The following is an 18,827-nucleotide window of genomic DNA, read 5'->3' on the forward strand; positions in this document are numbered from 1 at the left end:
ATATAGCTCCCATAGGTATTTCGACGGTTTTAGCTTCATTATCACGCTGAAATTGCTGAAAGTTTTGTAATTAGTCATCGTTGGGGTTGGGGTATAAAACTTTCCCACAGAATTTTGTCGGTATAGGTCCACACCTTCATATAGCCTCCATAGAACGGAATCTCGCGATTTTCGGTATTTTGAAGGTTGTGGCCTCAATATTTCTCCGAAATGCCTGAAATTTGGTATTAAGTCTTAGTTGGAGGCTTAAAACTCTCCCCCAAAAATTGGTCGGTTCAGGTCCACGCCTTAATATAGCCCCCATAGAACGATACCTCCTGATTTTCGGTATTTTAAAGGTTATGGCAACAATAATCCATCGAAATGGGTGAAATTTGGTATTAAGTCATAAATCTTGAGAGTATTCAACTTTCCCCCTCTAAATTTGTCTGCATAGTTGCACACCTTCATATAGCCCCCATAGAACGGTACCTGCCAATTTTCGGTATTTTGAAGGTTGTGGCCTAAATATTCCACCGAAAAGGCTGAAATTTGGTATCTAGTCTTCTCTGGTGGTATAAAACTTTCCCAAAGACATTTGTGCGTACAGGTCCACGTCTTCATATAGCCCCAATTGAACGTTACCTCCCGATTTTCGGTATTTTGAAGGTTGTGGCCACAACAATCCACCGAAATAGCTGGTATTCAGTCTACGTTGGAGTTAAAAACCTTTCCGACTGAAATTGCACGTCCACGTGTCGACATAGCCCCCATAGAGCGGTACGTCCCCATTTTCGTAATTCTGAAGGATGTGCCGTCAATATCCCACGAAAAGGACTGATATTTGGTATTTAGTCTTCCATGGTGTTATACAATATTCCAGAAGAAAATTATCAGTATCCACGTCTTTCTATTACCCCCATAGAAGCGTACCAAAATATCGGAAATTTTGTATTTAGTCTTTTTTGAGTCACAAATTTGAAGGTGTTGATCGACGTTTTGGTATAGCTCCCATAGAACGGTACATCCCGAATTTCTGTAGCCACATTTTTTACCGGAATTGCTGAAATTTGGTATTTAGTCTTCTTCATAAACGAAAGGAAATTAATTGTTCAATTTTACTTCAATACAACGCGTGGTGGAGTGTATAACAAGTTCGACCCGGCCGAACTTAACGCCATTCTTACTTGTTTTATACTATAGGCCTCTGTAAAGACCTCTGGTTGAACATAATTTTGATTGATTTCGAAATAGCTAGTCGATATCGTCCATCTTGAAATATGTTGCATTAGGCTGGTGTTAACCCAAAAAGGAAAAAATCCATGTCGGTTTTTTAGGCGGCACCCCTCTGAATTATTTACTTTTATTAGATTTGAAGATTGACAAAGATTGAGGACAATATTTAAACACGTGCCACTGGGCCCTCAAAGTTTCAATAGTAATTTGTATGGGCCCAAAGGTGAATTTCCGCCCAATGGAAAAAATCCCCCAATGGAAAAAATTCTGTGTCACGACCGTGCCCAAAAATTGTAAAAACAAAGTAATTCGGAATACAAATTTAATGATGGGAATTGATAAAAAATATTTCAATTTGAAGAAATTTGAATTTTGGTATTGATACTTCAAGTAGTTTTGACCACATGGGAGGGAGGTTCAAATCAGATAAATGTTGGCTATCTATATTTTTCTGTTCACAATTATCCAAGTCTCTAGTACTTAGTTTGCGGATTTTGTGAAGCAAATATTAAAATTAATGGAGTAGAAAAAAAGTTTCAAAAGGTTTTTTTTGTGTTTGGTGGGAAAGAATGTGTTCTTCAACGAAAAACTGTTCAGCTGTTGACCGAAAAGTTATTAATCCTTTTCAGTGAACACCTCGTTAAGGATTACCTTCCTTATATTGAAAAAAGTTTTGGGGACAGGCGTTATTTTTGAACCTGAAAGGGCTAATTAACTAATTTTAACAATATCCATTTAATAGGTTATCCCAAGTTGTGCTGGCCAAAAAAACTCAATTTTAAAAAATTAAAAAAAAAAATCTGTCTCGCTTAAAGACAAGGTTCTTATGTATTTAATAAGCTCACCAAAATATACGAAGATCGGTCTATCCGTTTTCGAGCTATCGTTGGCACCGACTTCAAAAATGGCATTTCGAGAAAAACGCGTTTTAAGTTGTTATTTCGGTTTACATGAATAAAAAATTTATTTTTGGTAAAATTACAAGGAGTCATCGATTCCTGGTCCATACAGGACCTCTTCCGCCGACGATGCAGCTTGTAAAATGGAAATTTGTTGTTGCCTTCGCAACATTCTTTCTTCACGATCGAGCTCAAATAAATTAACAATGATTTTGTACCTTCGTTAAAAAGACCAATCGCAATGTAAGCTGCTAAATTTACAGCGAGTGCTCCACTTGTAAGGGTTTTGGGACAAATTTTCCAAATATGTTGATTGAAGCTTTCGTTGCTATTTTGATTGAAGCCGCAGACGCATCTTCCGAGTAAAGACTCTTTACTTAGATCGTTGTATATATGTTAGAGTTGTATAGTTCATGAACGAAGTAGTTCAATTGAACGATTCGTTCAAAAGAGCGTATGAACTAGATCAGTCGATATAGTTCAATAGCTCACCGAGCGCCGACCGAAAGATTCACGAAGAACGATCAACGTACGAACGATTCACAATCTAGTTCAGCATGTCATTCACTTATGAATAAAGTGACGCCGTCTTCTGTGCCAATTGGTGCCTTCGTAATGTAATGAGTTTATTTATGTTTTGAATCAATGTGAAGTGTCAACCCCCATTGTAATAAAAGAAATTTCTACATAAAGAACATTTATCGAATCCATTACCTATACTCGTACAACGTGCGTGCCTTGTTTTGGATAAAAAAAAAACAAACATACGCAAAGACTTTTCGCAGTGATAATTTCTACACACACAAAAAAGATTTTTTACCAACCACTTAAATTGGAATTCTAAATACAAACTTAATCTTTCTTTATGAATGGAATAAAAATATCTAAATGTAATGTTTCTGTAGTTTAATTATACTATTCTAATGTTTGCTCCTATTTGGTGTATGTATGTACGTGTTTTCATCAAGCGAACGATTAAGAGTACGTGAACGATTCAGATCCGAATGATTGAACTGGATAGTGAACTATGAACTATATTACTGAACTAGTTCAGTTAAAAGAGTTGAGCTATTGAACTAGATCTTTCAAATGAACTAGATTGTACAACTCTAATATATGTAGGTGTAATAGCATCCAAAACATTTGATGGAAGTGGTCTGTAATCGTGTATGAAAGCCTCTTTTCTTGCCCGAGCCCGTTGATATAAACACCACCAGTCTTCACCGGTTGGACATCTCCCGTGACGTGGATTTGTATAGCTTGAACTGTAATGATCAAATGCCGCCTATATTGCCTCATGCATATCGTGAATTGAATTCGAATGTCGTCGAATTGCAAGTCCATAGTAGATAGTGAGCTTGTCAATCAATTTTCCTGTCAACATTCCTTTGCCTCCAAGCTTTTTGTTACTTTTTACTAAACTTCGAAGGCGGGACCCCATACGCTTTTGGACGTGCCCAATACATTCCTTCTTTATAACTTCTGTCTCGCCATATGGATTAGAATTTAATAGGCCAGTGTACGTCTTCGAGTCTCATTCATAGGTTTCAAGTGAATTCATTTCAGGGAATTCCCAAAAGGTAGCCATTGTGAGGTATATTAGAATTATGCAAAAAGAAGTGGTATAATTAACCAATAAAGTACGCCTAAACACACAAACCACTACGTGTTCTCCACTTTGAAAGGTCATATCGCAGCCAATTTTGCTCCGATCGACTTGAAATTTTTTGCGGCACACTCTATACCTGTACTTCAAAATAAATAAATATTTTTTTTTTTTTGTTCGATTTTTTTTTAATTGGCAAGAAGGGATAACCCCTTAAACAAGCTTCCAAAGTCCAATTTTTATTTTAAACAAAAAAATATTTATTTCTCTTGATATGAAGACTAAACCCAAAATTTTCAGTCATTTCGATTTAATAATGTGGCTAAGACCTTGAAAATATCGAAAATCGGTCGAAGCCGTCCTATGAGACATCTTTGCTAGACCAAAAAGTGTAGAAATCCTGGAGAGGATATTTAAATGAAAAGGTCAACATTTTAGTGGGAGGTACCAAAACGACGGTATCGATATGCTCCATATCCAAACTGATACATGACTGGATGAAATAATACGATGGCAAAGTTTGGAGATTTTAGGTTGGAGATTTTAGGTCATTATCTCGGAAGTATAGAAGTATTTAAAGATATAAATTTCAAAATTGTTTCAAAGTGGTTTGTGCATGACCTTTTTCAATATTTGAATGAAATAAACGTTATTTTATTTATTAGTGGTCTTAAGATTATTCATTCGTGCAACAGGAAACAATTTTTGATTTTTTTTTCATTTCATAAATTTTTCAAAAATGTGTATATTTTTTTAAATCTATTTGAGCGTGAACTTTTTATATTTCAACGGAATAAACGTTATTTTAGTGATTAATAGGCAAAAGTTCATTCATCTGTGCTACAGGAAATCATTTTTTAGAAAAAATGTCGAAAAGCCATAACCTTAGTGTATATCCATGAGGACATGTGGAGATTTTCGCTTCTATTTCCAACCTACCGTAACCTATGTCATTACCTCGCTGTCTGTCTTACCTTGCCTTATTCTATTGTTTATTATCAAACAAACGAAGTATGGACTTGCCCCCGATGAAACTTGTACCGTCATATGGGGGGCAGTGAATATAAGTTGCTACAACAAAAATCAAAGCGATTCGAGAGCAGGCACTAAACTGAACTTTTCCGAAATTTTGTATGGGAGGTACCCGAAAGAGTGGTCCGATTGAGTGCATATTGAAACATTATCTAAGTATGGTACACATTTCACGATGTGCAAAGTATGGACAAATCGGTTTTCGAACCTTTGTGGGGGAGGTACCTGAAGGAGTGGACCGATATGGCCCATCTTCGATCTTAAACTAAGTTTGGACAAATATTACGATAGCCAAATTTTGGACCAAATCGGCTCATCCGTTTGAGATTTATCATGCGCCCCAGGCAGACAGACAGACGGATATTGCTAAATCGACTCCAAATTGTCTGAAACACATTTCGTCCAAACATACTTGGGGTCTAAAACCATTATTTCGATGAGGCACATTTTGCCGGTATGAAAGTGTATATACACTTTCAAGCCTAAAGGCTGAGGGTATAAAAATCAAAGTGGTTTATGCGGAACATTTTTTTAATAAAATGGAATGAACTTTATTTTATGCATTAGAAGGCAAAAGTTCATTCATTCTCACTACAGGAAATCATTTTTGAGAAAAAATTTCTAAAAGTCATAACCCATGAAGAGATTTTCGCCACTGTTTCCCGCCTAACCTAACCAAGGTCATTACCTCAGGAAATATGGACTTGCACACGAAAAAAAATTATGTCACTGAAAGTAGAACCACAGGTACTAGCTACGTACGAATCTTTAATAGTCCTTAAACTGCACTTAAACAAATTTTTTTTAATTTGTTGGTCACTTTCTATCTAACCTTAACTTATACTGTTGTTTGTTATTCAATTTGTTTGAAAAAATACAAAAAAAAATACAAAAATTTTCAGTAATAAACAAGGACATATACAAATAGCACCCACCGACGTGTCAACGAATTTACGCTTTATTAACAAGAAAAAATACACAACGTAATACTTATAATATTCAAAAATATTCCACTGAATAAATATTTATTAATGCCATTCTGCGTAGTATTTCTAAACAAAGACATCTTTACAAACCAAAACAATAACAACAAAAATCTTTTTGAAGAATATTTTAGCGATTAAATAACAATTTTAATTTATGAAAGACAAACGAACTCAATTAAATCAAAACAATTGGTTCCAGTTTTTTGTTAAAAAATAAAATCAAATATTGAATAATTAAAATTGCATTTATTTTTATTTTGCTTAAATATTTTTGGTTTACAAAAAATCATTTAATAGCACAAACACTTCCGTTGACATGGCCCTGACTGATATTTTGTGAATGAATTTCGTAACCAATTAAATCAAATCGAAACGAGTCGAGTCGTAACAAACAGTAATTCACTCATATCATAGACAATAATTTGCGATATCGACAAGAAAATTATTATACCAATATTTGCTGTTTGCTTTTGTTGTTGTTTGTTTGTTGTAATAATATCTAGACTTCATTATGTCTATCTTTCATGTCAATATTCTGCATATCCGCTTGTCCGCATGTCTAACTAAACGCCCCTTCATGGCCTAGTAGTGGTAGTAGCAGAAGTACAAGCATGTGGTTGCAATTTTTTTCGAATTTTTAAAACTTAAACTGTCGTTGTTATGTTTTCGTTCTTATTGTTGTTGTTGTCTTCTTTTGCCAGAATTAAGTGCAATCAAACAACAACAACATCAGACAGCGTACACTTTTTTGAAAGTCTCATAGTTTCTGGTGTTCTTTTTCTGTCAATAGCTGAGCTGAATTGAGTTGAGTTGTGTTTTTAGTTTTTCTGCTTAATTTACGAAACTCATTTGTCTCAAAAATCTACTTCCTTTCATTTTCTTGCCAGCAAAATTGTTGTAACGGCTGCCTGCATGTACTTGCTGCGACCATTAGTTTAGCGCATATTTTGCCTTGTTAAAATGTCCATAAAAACGTATCACAAAATTCTTAATAGACAATTTTGAAATTAAATTGCGCTCTTAAAAGCGTCTCCTCTCTCCATCTCTCAATCCCCCTCCCCCAAAAACCCGCTCCTTTAAGGAAATTAAGAAAACCAGCTCAATTTGTTGACAGACACCTATTAAGAACCAAAAACTAAATTATCGGCAATTTTTCGATAGTGTTTTTGGTGGTGGTGTTGTAGTTTTGTAAATTTTTGACACTAGAATATGTTAGTTATTTTTATGGAGAAAAAATAATGTTCTTTAATTTATCTGTTGGTTCTAAAGTGAATGTAGGCTATGTATGTACTGTAGGCTATAATGCCCAAAAAACGGCTGTAGGCTTTGTATTAAATTTTGCCAAAATGTTTGAGTTTTCGCAACATTATCAAAATTGCTATGGACTAAATAGAACTGCTGTTGTTTTCTACGTTTAATAGACCTATTTAATACCAATTTTATGGCGAATAAAACAAAAGACTTAAGAAATGGACACAATCTTCCTTAAGATAACAACGTGACCAATAGCGAAAATAGAGAACATTGTATAATAGGGTTATGACTTTTTGACCTTTTTCTCAAAAATGATTTCCTGTAGCGAGAATGAATGAACTTTTGCCTGTTAATGCCAAAAATAACTTTCATCACAAAAGGTCACGCCCAAACCGCTTTGAAAAAAAAATGTTTTTCAAATAATACTATGAAATAAAAAAATCAAAAAACAAGTAAAAAAGTATCAGTCGGCTTTGCCGACAGGGATATACCCTCAGCCTGTGTAAATTGAAACACCTTTTTCCCAAAAAAACGTATGTATTTAGTGGGTTTTAAATATTTTGGGCGTATGAACGGACAAAAATGTTGATTAGGATTAAAGTTCAAAAGTTTTGCGGAAGAGGTACTTAAAGGAATTGACCGACATAGACCATGGGGGTGTCATAGGGGTTTTACACCCTTCGGGCTGTTTCCTCAAGAAGTATGAACTTGCCCCTGAAAAAACTTGTACCATCGTAATTTAGGCATCGAATGCAAGTTGCTTCAACAAAAACCAAAGTGATTCGATAGCAGGTCTTTAAGTGAACTTATCCGAAAATTTGTGTAGGAGGTACCGGATGGAGTGGACATATATAGTCCATATTTGAACCTGATCTATATCTGGTAGATATATTAGGATGTGTAAAGTATGGACCACATCGACCACTCCCTTCAAGAGTTACCGTACGAACAAATTTTCCGAATATTTTCGAACTTTTGTGGGGGAGGTACTGAAGGAGTGGACCAATATGGCTTATCTTCGAACAAAAACTATGCTTGAACAAAATATTGCTAAAGCCAAATTATGGACCGAATCGGCAGATCCGTTCGAGAGTTATCTTGCGCTCCAACCACTACACACCGTTTCATAAGGGTTTTTTGCAACTTTCTGGCTATTTGCTCAGGAAGTATGGACTTGCCCCAGATGAAACTTGTACCGTCGTATGGGGGCGGTGAATACAAGTTGCTACAACAAAAATCAAAGCGATTCGTGAGCAGGTCCTAAACTGAACTTATCCCAAATTTTGTGTGGGAGGTACCCGAAGGAGTGGACCGTCCATATTGGAACGTCATCTAAGTCTGGTAGACATTTCACAATGTGCAAAGTATGGACCAAATCGGTTACTCCCATCAAGAGTTATCGTACCTAAAATTTTTCCGAATATTTTCGAACTTTTGTGGGGGAGGTACCGGAAGAGGTGGACCGATATAACCCATCTTCGAACTTAAACTAAGTTTTGACAAAATATTACGAAATCCAAATTTTGGACCGAATCGGTTGATCCGTTCGAGAGTTATCGTGCGCTCCAGCCAGCCAGACAGACAGACGGACATGGCTAAATCGACCCCAAATTATTAGAAACGGATTTCGTCCAAACATACTTGGGGTCTAAAACCATTATTTCGATGAGGCACATTTTGCCCGTAAGAAAGTGTATATACCCTCGGAACACTACGAGGGAAACTAGAAAAGTTTTCGGTCTAACTTTGACATTTTTGAATTTGACATTTTTGATTTTTTTTTTTTTTTTTTTTTGAAAGTTTGACAGTTTTTATATAAACGTACTCAGGACTTACAATCATACAAAAAATTTAGCCGTTCGTGAACGGATAATGCAAGATCGTCACACTACATACCGAAAGATAGAGGCACCGCTAGACATGTCTTCCACCAATGAACACCTGACCGCAAAAATGAGTTTTTCTTGTTAGATCCAGTAAAATTTGGCAATCGCCCAAAAAAGGCTATCGTCAATTGGTGCAAAGAAATTGTGAATAAATACGCGGTGCTTCAAACAACGTTTATAAATCGTCACAGGCGACGAATCTTGGATCTATGCTTATGAGCTCGAAACAAAACAGGAATCGGTCTTCGTGTAGGTCTTCGAAAACGAGCCAAACCTAATGAAATTTGTTCATGCAAGAAGCACTTTCAAGCTAATAGTCGCCTGTTTCTTCGGCAAAACTGATCATGTGGCGACTATAAGGCTGGAAAAATGTAGGACGGTTAATTCTGTGTGGTACACTTCATTTGTTTGACTGAAGTCTCATGGGAAATTCGAAAAAACGAACCAGAGAAGACGAATCATTCTGCACCATGTCAATGCTAGCTCCAACATAACTTTTAAAACTATCTCTGTTTGACCGGACAAAACGTGGATTTGATGGGTCAGCGGCCGTACATACCTTACTGGGGATCCAATGACTTCATTTGATTCCAGCACATCAAGACAAAAAGCGTGGTCAACGATTTTTGTCGCCAGAAGATGCTGTAAAAGCATTCAAAAACCTTGTTTGGGGGTGTCTCAATCAAGTCACTGTAAACAACACAAAACATGGTCGGATGTCAAACTGTCGTGAGTACGTTTATGCTAAAAACCGTCAAAGTTTCCAAAAAAAATGTCAAATGACGCCTGGCGATACTGCGTGTTGCCTAAGCCAGGAAGTTTTCTAGTGCCCCTCGAATTACCTTTTTTTAGTGGAGTTTCACATGGCTTAAATAATAAGGAAATTTCAGCTCCATTATGCTGAGGGGCATTTTTTTAATTATGTCGACGAAATGTAATAGTGAATATTTTACAGACGTCAGGACTAAATGATTTGGGTTTGTTCCTTTTTTATGCCACAGGCTGCGTGTACATTTTGTTAGCTACGCTATCAGACTCTTTCATACTTGCTTTTCATATCTCCGTCATAGGCAGAGGGTATAAAGCATTCGCAATGCTAAGATATTATTTTTTCTTTAATACTCCTAATGCCAATTAATTGCTGTCCTGAAAATGTTTTTTCATATCCTTAGCACTTTATTTCTCCACCGGAATTTGTAATTGGCTTTTTATACCCTTAACCTTAAGGCTAACGAGTTTATACACACTTTTAAATGACGAAAAATGTGTCTCATCGAAATAAGGGTTTTAGAACCCAAGGTAATACTTCCTATGAATATGAATAGCTGCAAAAAACCCCCAGTGCACCATGTGTAGTAGCCGATTCGGTTCAAATTTCGGCCTTGCAAATATTTTTCTATTTTTTTTTTTTAATTTCGAAGATGATCCATATCTGCCCACTCTCCTCAAAAGTGCAACAAATTTGCATTAAAATGGTACCCACGATTATCTTGAATGGAGCAACCGATTTGGTCCAAATTGTTTGGTCTTCCAATATTTTGTCCAAATGTAGTTTAACTTCAAAAATGGTCCAAGTCAATCTTCTCTGAGGTACCTTCCCGAAAACAAAAAGTTCAAGATTTTCGTTTAAGTGTATTTAGGGTCTCTTCGAAGATACCGATTCTACTCCCCGTGGTCCTGTTTACAGCGATGTAAAGTTTTTCGTGGGCTAGTCCATGCTTCCTGACATAGTGGTCATAATGAATGGGGTAATTAATTTTGGTTGCGTAGCCGGTATTCGATTCGATATTGTCAATAGATGAAAGTTTTAATTCTTTCAGCGTACACACAGGCTGAGGATATATGTCTGTCGGCAAAATCGACTCAACTTATTTACCACGGCGCGTCTTAAGTAACTTTAAATGAAAGGTGCTTAATTTTTTTCGAAATTTTGCCTGTTAGGGCGTAGATCATTTTTAATGATTTTTATTAATTTTCTCGTTTAAAGTTAAGCTTGATGATCGATGGGAAGTTTTTGCTGATTTGAAACTAAAATGTTCATAGATGAGAAAAATCAAAAAACAAAAAAATCGCCGGAGGGATTTTGAAATGAATCGCGATTTATATTGACATTTTTAAGGGCTTTAGGCATTCACGATTTTACTTGGAAATCGCAAGTACCATCGAAATGGGACTAAAAAAAATTTGTAGCTATGAAAATTCTCTACAAGTTTGTCTTTTATGATATCTACGTAGTTTTTACCGTTATTGAGATATAGAAGTTCAAATTAGAACAACGCAAAACAATATCATGACTGCAATTTCCCCAGTTAAACTTATATATCTCAAAAATGGTACAACCCATCGAAATGGGACTAAAAAATGTTGTAGCTATGAAAATTCTCTACAAGATTGTCTGATGATATCTTCGTAGCTTTTACCGTTATTGAGATATAGAAGTTCAAATTAGGAAAAAGCAAAACAATATCATGAACTGCAATTTCTGAAGATAAACTTATATATCTCAAAAATGGTACAACCTAGCCAAAAGATACGAAAGCCAATCTTGTAGAGAATTTTCACAGCTACAACATTTTTGTAGTCCCATTCCGATAGGTCAACTTGAATCGCGATTTATTTAAAAAGCGCTCCGTCGATTTTTTTTTTTTTTTTTTTTTTTTTTGATTTTTCTCATCCTTGAACATTGTAGTTTCAGAATCAGCAAAAACTTCCCAGGTGCAAGCACCTTCCACTTTAATTTGTTTCAAAAGCACTGTGATATTTATTCATAGGCGAGGGTATATAACTTTCGTACAACCAAGAGATTCTGTTTCCTTATTACTCCACACCACAATTATTGGCAATGATTGAAAATAATTTTTTATAAAATCCACGTTTATTGGCAATGCTCGAAAATAATTTTTTAAAAACTCCTTGTTTTAATGGCAATGCTCGAAAATAATTTTTTAAAAAATCCTCGTTTATTGGCAATACTCGAAAATAATTTTTTAAAAACTCCTCGTTTCAATGGCAATGCTCGCAAATAATTTTTAAAAAAATCCACGTTTTAACCCAGATATGCCCAAGGCTTGATAATGATCATGATCATTTTTTAGACATTTTTTCTATATTTTTCTCACAAAAATTAAAATTTTGTGTACTGGGCCCCACCTAAATTGTGTAGAGATATATTTCTAGCTATATCCTTGAGGTCAACAATAAAAACGGTACTTTGATAAAGCTGGCATGTCATGAAAACAAGAATTTTGGGTGTCCTATATATAGGACACTGGTCATATCTGGGTTAATAACAATGCTCGAAAATAATTTTTTAAAAAATCCTCGATTATTGGCAAGGCTTGAAATATTTTTGGCAAAAAATCCTCGATTATTGGCAATGCTCGAAAATAATTTTTTAAAAAATCCACATTTATTGGCAATACCCGAAAATAATTTTTTAAAATTCCTCGTTTTAATGGCAATGCTCGCAAATAATTTTTTAAAAAAATCAACGTTTATTGACAATGCTCGAAAATAATTTTTTAAAAAATCCTCGATTATTGGCAATGCTCTAAAATAACTTTTAAAAAAATCCTCGATTATTGACAATGCTCGAAAACAATTTGTTAAAAAATCCTCATTTATTGGCAATGCTCGAAAATATTTTTTAAAAAAAATTGATGTTTATTGGCAATGCTCGAAAATAATTTTTTAAAAAATCCACATTTATTGGCAATGCTCGAAAATAATTTTTTAAAAAATCCTCTATTATTGGCAAGCTTGAAATATTTTTGGCAAAAAATCCTCGATTATTTGCAATGCTCGAAAATGATATTTTAAAAAATCCAAGTTTATTGGCAATGCTCGAAAATGATTTTTTAAAAAATCCTCGATTATTGGCAAGGCTCGAAAATGATTTTTTAAAAAAGTCCTCCTTTATTGGCAATGATCGAAAATAATTTTTTAAAAAATCCTCGATTATTGGCAAGGCTTGAAATATTTTTGGCAAAAAATCTTTGATTATTGGCAATGCTCGAAAATAATTTTTTAAAAAATCCACATTTATTGGCAATGCTCGAAAATGATTTTTTTTAAAAAATCCTCGTTTATTGGCAATGCTCTAAAATAATTTTTTTAAAAAATCCACGTTTATTGGCAATACTCGAAAATAATTTTTTAAAAACTCCTCGTTTTAAAGGAAATGCTCGCAAATATTTTTTTAAAAAATCTAGGTTTATTGGCAATGCTCGAAAATGATTTTTTAAAAATCCTCGTTTACTGGCAATGCTCGCAAATAATTTTTTAAAAAAAAATCTACGTTTATTGGCAATGCTCGAAAATAATTTTTTAAAAAAATCCTCGATTATTGGCAATGCTCACAAATAAATTTTTAAAAACTCCTCGTTTATTGGCAATGCTCTAAAATTTTTTTTTAAAAAAATCCTCGATTATTGGCAATGCTCGAAAAAAAAAAATTTTAAAAAATCCTCGTCTATTGGCAATACTCGAAAATAATTTTTTAAAAACTCCTCGATTATTGGCAATGCTCACAAATAAATTTTTAAAAAATCCTCGTTTATTGGCAATACTAGAAAATAATTTTTTATAAAAAATCCTCGATTATTGCCAAAGCTCGAAAATAATTTTTTAAAAAATCCTCGTTTATTGGCAATACTCAAAAATATTTTTTAAAAACTCCTGGTTTTAGGCAATGCTCGAAAATATTTTTTTAAAAAATGCATCTTTATTGACAATAGTCGAAAATATTTTTTTTAAATCCACGTTTATTGACAATGCTCGAAAATAATTTCTTAAAAAAAATTTTTTAAATTTTTTTATAACTTAAATATCTTTTATATTTTCTTTCAATATTTTCCATGTCTATTTTTAGAGTTTAACTCGAGGCAAAAACAGTTGTAGGCTTATTCTGTAACTTTTATCGATTGAAAAGTTTTTAAAATTTCTTTGGTTTTTGTAACAACTACAAAACAAACAAATGAAATTGTTGTAAATTAAACAATGAGTAAAGTTGTTAAAAAATTACAGAATAGGGGGCTGAAGCCGATTAATTGCTATCGTGTTTCACCAAATCCTTAGCATTCTATCTGCGTTTTTGGAGCAGAATCTATGTACCTGCGCCTGTTTTTGTTTCCATATTTTTTCCCGCGATTCTCCTGTGTGCAGCATATGCCGAGGAGGACTTATATGTCACTGATCGTACCATGGACTTTTATTTGGTGGTCTCTGGAGTCTCAATAACTATCGGGACACTGAAGGCTTTTTTACCTTCTCTTACGTTTAAAAGAATATATCAACAGATTCCTGATCTTTTCCTTTGGGAAGCGTTGTACATACATATTTTTTAGCAACTCCTCTTTCCACGAAAGACCCTGGGAGGTAAAGGTAAAAATTGTGAATTTAATATTTTTGCATAAAAAGTCCTACAAATAGTGATCCTAGATTGCAAAGAAAATGTTCTCAGAGATTTCTTTAAGGAATGCTGTATTTTTAGGAATATATCAATAGAAACTCCTGCAAATGCTAATTTTTAAACAATATCTCTGAAAATATTCTGAAAAACTGCAACATTCTAATGGATTTACTACGAGAATTTTCTAAAAAAATTCCACAAGCTATTGCAGAACTCTATCGTAGAAGAAGTCTTCCCATGTTGCAACAAAAAATCCAGGAAACTGAGTAACACAACTCCTGTTGTCAAATCTTTTATCAGCATCTAAATAAAGCTTAACAGTCAACGTAAACCAAATTTCTGTCTAAAATTTGTATACTTAACTCTCGGCCCATAACATTTCAAACAATTTCTAGAACTTTATACAATTTTAGATATCATGTAATTTTTTGTAATGTAAACAATTTTACAATCTTTTAGGCTTGCGTTTATTCACAAATCACATTTGTTTTAATATTATTTTTTTTTTTCTCTCTCTCTTTATCATTTATACACATTATTTTTTGTTTGTTTATTTTGATTCTGTTGGTTTTGGTTTCCAGATTTTATTTGTTTTTGATGTTTTTTTTTTTTCTTTCTAGTGCCTAATGCCAAATCACCCGGTATGGTGTTGAAATGTGGCAGCCAGTTTTCCTCGTGGGGTTTTCATCTCGCCAAAAAATCAGGCTTTGATTTATCTTTTTGAACATGTTATGCTCAATACGATTTTCTGTTGTTGGTTAAAATACATTTGCCACTTATTCCACATATTTGAGTATTGATTTCTTATATTTTTTTGTTTTTATTTTTTTCTGTATTTTTTTGGCTTTGCCACTTTTTTCTTTGGTTACTTCTCTAATCTCATTTCATTGATAGATTTGCTTGCAAACTCGATTTTTGCGATACTATTAGGCAATATTATATGGTGGCGAACTGTTACAAAATCGAAATCTATCGTTTGTTTTTCCACTTTTTCTTTAAGAAACAAAAACCAAACAAAATAAAAACGAAAACAAAACGACAAGAGATATGTATTTGCAAAAATAAAAACAAGTTCAATTCAATATATTTTTGTAATATTATTAATGGACTATTTTCTTCTTTGGCCAAAACAACCACTCGAATTTTTATTTATTTCGTTTTCTTGGTAACGCGAAAATTCGACAAAATCAACAACAAATCACACAAAAAAAGAATTAACAAATCAACACACAAAACAAGATTTTGTTTTGCAAAATATTTTTTTTTTTCTTTTTAAAGTTGCACTAAAGGAGAAGAAGTTGTAATATTTGTTATAAATTTGGCATTCAAAACTCAAAAATTTAATTATATTTCTTGCACTAACTTTTTATTTCATTATCTTTAAAAAATGATTTAAAACTTAGTTTTGCCAAAAGAAAACCCTTCTTCTTTAAACAAAAAAACAAAAACTCTCTAAACAAAAGACGTTAAGGCGCGAGCGTTATTAGGCGTTTGCAACCGTACGGTTTAATGGTCAAAACAGTTCTGTTAACAGACAACGATAATGCAACTCATATTGGCCACAAATAGCATAACCAACAGAAAACAGACTCTACGGTGGCTGGCTTGGCCCTCCAAGCCACAACATATAAAAATCAAAACAACACCAAGCTACACACACAATGCTTTCCAACCCAGTGAATATGAAAAGCAAGAGTTTTCTGTGGTAAGCATAGCTCAACTCAGCTGTTTCAAAGTATATTAACAGCCAGGCCAGCTCATGTTAACAATCTCAGCAGGCACCAACCAAACCAAGCATAACTCCCCACAACTTACGCCAGCCGAGGTGAGTGTGCAACTCTACACAATTATGTTGTGGAGTAAGAATAACAAAATCAAAACAAACGAAAAAATATTTGAGAAAAGCCGACAATACTCTCTTTCTCTCTTATTGCCCATCTGGTAAGATAGTTCTCTAATCTGAGACTCTTCTTACTTGGGATGCTGCGGCGAATATATTTTGTCTACGTTAGTCAATGAATGAAAAAGAATGTTCCAATTCCATTTTGTTTCGAATTCGCTTGTTGGCTTTGCTAATTTACCGTTTTATAATTTAGCGGCTTATTGTCATGGTATTGGTATCATTGTATCCATTGATTGTTATTTTTGTTGTCGTTGTTGTCGTTTACTCATGGCACGTAGGTGGGCACGTTTGTGTCTTAAGTCTTTTGTTTTTATTTTCTATATCATCTCTAAGCAGTGGGGATTTTGTAGCGATATCATTGTCAATATTTATTTTAATTGATTTGTAATTAAGCATTTGCTTAATTAATCATAATTTAATTTAATTTTTTAATTATTTTACAAATGAACAGGTTTTCCAATGGGATTTACTGCAATTGGAAAGATATACAGATAAGGAGAAATAATAATTCTGGATTTCTTGATTGTCTATATTGACAAGAGGTTACAGGTGACAAGGGGTCAAAAAATGGACTTGAGGTCAATATTTCGACTAGAGAACAATATATTTTCTAGAGGACACTATATTGACTAGAGGTCAGTATACTGACTAGGGTACTACATATTGACTAGAGGTCAATATATATTTAAAATGTATTGACTAGAGTACAAAGTATTGACTAGAGGAACATTTATTGACTAGAAGTCAATGTATTGACTGAATAGAGGTTAATATATTGACTATAGGTCAATGAATTGACTAGAGGACAATGTATTGACTAGAAGTCAATTCATTGACTAGAGATCAAAGCATGGACAAGAGGTCAATGCATTGACTAGAGATCAATGCATTGACAAGCGGTTAACGTGTTGACTAGAGGTCAAGGTATTGATTAGAGGTCAATGTATTGACAGGAGGTCTATATATTGACAGGTAGTCAATGTATTCACAGGAGGTCAATATATTCACACGAGGTCATATATTGACAGGAGGTCAATATATTGACAAGAGTTCAATATATCGACAAGAGGTCAATATATTGACTAGGGGTCAATACTTTAACTAAAAGTATATAGTAAATATATTGACTATAGGTCAACTTAATTACTCAAAGTCACTATTTTATATAGAGGACAAGTGACCATAAGACCATTGTTTACAAAAGGTCAATATACTGACTAAAGGTCAACATATTGATTAGAGGTCAATGTATCAATATACTGACTAGAGATCAATGTATTGACAGGAGGTCAATATATTGACTAGAGATCAATGTATTGACAAGAGGTCAATATATTGACGGGGGTCAATATTTTGACAGGAATTAATATATTGACAGGAAGTCAAAGTATTGACAGAAGGTCAATATATTGACATGAGGTCACTATATTGACAGGGGGTCAATATATCGACAAGAGGTCAATATATTGACAGGAGGTCAATATATCGACAAGAGGTCAATATATTGACAGGAGGTCAATATATTGACAGGAGGTCAATAAATTAACATGAGGTCAATATATTGACAGGAGGTCAATATATCGACAGGAGGTCAATATATCGACAGGAGCTCAATATATTGACAGGAGTTTAATGTATTGACAGGAGGTCAATTTATTGACAGGAGATCAATATATTGACATCTTGAGGTCAATATATTGACAGGAGGTCAATTTATTGAAAGGAGGTCAATTTATTGACAGGAGGTCAATATATTGACAGGAGGTCAATATGTTCACAGGAGGTCAATATATTGACAAGAGGTCAATATATTGACAGGAGGTCATATATTGACAGGAGGTCAATATATTGACAGGAGGTCATTATATTGACAGGAGGTTAGTATATCGACAGGAAGTCAATATACTGACAAGAGGTCAATATATTAACAGGAGGTCAATATATTGACAGGAAGTCAAAGTATTGACAGGAGGTCACTATATTGACAGGAGGTCAATATATTGACAAGAGGTCAAAATATTGACAGGAGGTCAATATATTGATGGGAGGTCAATATATTGACAGGAGGTCAATATATTCACAAGAGGTCAATATCCTGCAAGAGGTCAATATATTAACAGGAAGTCAAAGTATTGACAGGAGGTCACTATATTGACAGGAGGTCAATATATTGACAAGAGGTCAAAATATTGACAGGAGGTCAATGTATTGACGGGAGGTCAATATATTGACAGGAGGTCAATATATTCACAGGAGGTCAATATATTGACAGGAGGTCAATATATTCACAGGAGGTCAATATATTGGCAGGAGGTGAATATATTCACAGGAGGTCAATATATCAACAGGAGGCCAATATATCAACAGGAGGTCAATGTATCGACAGGAATTCAATATACAGACAAGAGGTCAATATATTGACAGGAGGTCACTATATTGACAGGAGGTCAATATACTGACAAAAGGTCAATATATTGACAGGAGGTCAATATATTGACAGGAGGGCAATATATTGACAGGAGGTCAATATATTGACAGGAGGTCAATATATTCACAGGAGGTCAATATATTGACAGGAGGTCAATATATTCACAGGAGGTCAATATATTGGCAGGAGGTGAATATATTCACAGGAG

The 18,827-nt window shown here is 34.1% G+C and overlaps 1 protein-coding gene across 1 annotated transcript in view; it reads right to left on the bottom strand.

The window, feature by feature from the left end:
* The window catches only part of LOC141404730 (uncharacterized), a 423,099-nt gene extending 407,218 nt beyond the window's left edge, over positions 1-15,881 (bottom strand). Inside the window, exon 1 of the mRNA XM_073988388.1 lies at positions 15,652-15,881. The gene's annotated coding sequence lies outside the window, so the exon portion shown is untranslated. The remainder of the gene's footprint in view (positions 1-15,651) is intronic.
* Between the last annotated feature and the right edge of the window lie 2,946 nt (positions 15,882-18,827).

This window comes from Musca autumnalis, unplaced genomic scaffold (assembly GCF_047663935.1).
Source record: "Musca autumnalis isolate F117 unplaced genomic scaffold, ASM4766393v1 scaffold_5, whole genome shotgun sequence".
NCBI lineage: Eukaryota > Metazoa > Arthropoda > Insecta > Diptera > Muscidae > Musca > Musca autumnalis.